The sequence below is a fragment of the Elephas maximus genome, chromosome 20, assembly GCF_024166365.1.
Source record: "Elephas maximus indicus isolate mEleMax1 chromosome 20, mEleMax1 primary haplotype, whole genome shotgun sequence".
Lineage (NCBI taxonomy): Eukaryota > Metazoa > Chordata > Mammalia > Proboscidea > Elephantidae > Elephas > Elephas maximus.
The window spans coordinates 2,631,651-2,633,163 of record NC_064838.1 but is presented as its reverse complement, the minus strand read 5'-3'; the positions used below and the strand labels follow the sequence as shown (position 1 = coordinate 2,633,163).

At 40.8% G+C, this 1,513-nt stretch overlaps 1 pseudogene; it reads right to left on the bottom strand.

Moving 5' to 3' along the window:
• Positions 1–507: 507 nt before the first annotated feature.
• Positions 508–1,295, bottom strand: LOC126064100 (40S ribosomal protein S3a-like; annotated as a pseudogene).
• Between the last annotated feature and the right edge of the window lie 218 nt (positions 1,296–1,513).

The following is a 1,513-nucleotide window of genomic DNA, read 5'->3' as shown; positions in this document are numbered from 1 at the left end:
GCAGCTGATAAAAATCTTCTATTTCTTCATCTTTGGCCCTAGTGGTTGGTGTGTAAATTCGAATAATTTTTAGATTATAGGTATAAAACTCTGTGACCTGCATTTTTCAATCAAGAGTCCTACTAATATGTGCTGAAATGCTGTTACTTTAGCATGTCACCTCTCAGACTACTGAGGAAATCTGGCCATAACCACCCCAACCAAGAGAGCGGACTTAGGATCATCAGCAATGACAGAACCAGTAATGACACAGTAATGACACAATATGCCTGTACTAAGGGCAGTGTGGAGGTGTTTACCCTCCTTTAACTTCACAAGGGGGGAGGAGAATCAAGATCAACAGCTCAAGACTGATTCCTATGAGGTGGAGGTCAGACGTACCTCCTCTCACCAGTCTTTTTATCAACACTGGCACCAGTCATCCTTCCTATGGCACTCTACTCCACTGCTTGGTTCAATAATTTATTTATTTTTCACAAATAAGATCTTTTATTTGTCACCATTAAAAATCTGAATTTTAAACAGATTCTTGAACAGGTGATTCATAGCCATCAGCTCTTTCAACTTTAGCACCTGTCTCCTCTCCAGTAGCTTTTCGAGAACTACTACCTTCACCGTGAAGCTCCATGAGCTTTCTGAATTCAAACTTGGGCTTCTTCAGCATTTAGTTTTCTAACAAACACATCGTGGAGAGGATAAATAGATTGGCAAGACTTTTCTATGTCTTTCCTAATACTGTCTGGAATCAATTTGTAGACCACTTTCAAGTCATTTGTCTGCACTTCTCTGGGCATGATTTCCATCATTTTCTTCCGGGTTTGGCGGACTTGGTGCTGAGCATAAGAAGTCTTCTGAATCTGATTGTTGCATTTTTTAGTAGAGCCAACACAGAATGGATGAAGCAAATTACCATCGGTAGTCTTGACATCAACATGAGCTTCAGTCATGGTCTGCCATTTTTTGACCATGGAGCACATTTTGTCATTGGTAAGATCCATGCCATGGAAGTTGGTCAGGCAGTTTTTACCCTGAACATCCTCAGTAATTAGCTTGAATTTTCTAAATGTAACTTCATTACTGTGCAGGTTGGCAAGGCTCGCTTCACCCTTGAGACTATCAGATGCAATTTTTATACCTTGAGTTCTTGTGACTAGTGTTTTCCCAAAATTTCTTATATTAAACATAGTTGGTGCTTTCACATCATACCAATCTTTCTTAGAAAATGTATCAACCACTTTCTTCTTGGCTCCTTTTTGGCCACCTTTTGTAAGGTGCTTGTTCTTGCTGATTGCCATGGTGCTGCTCAGAAAGCCAAAAGGGTCAACAATTTATTGCAACGGCCACACAGAACTCACAGATCATACTTACAGTTATGGGGCTTATTATGGAAATAAAAAGTTACAATTCAGGATCAGGAACAGCAGGCTACAACCTGGAATCAGGATCAGGAAGCATGTAGGCAAAGTCGCCCTTCCTCAGTTCAGGACAGCACTCTCAGCTCCTCCTGGCCATA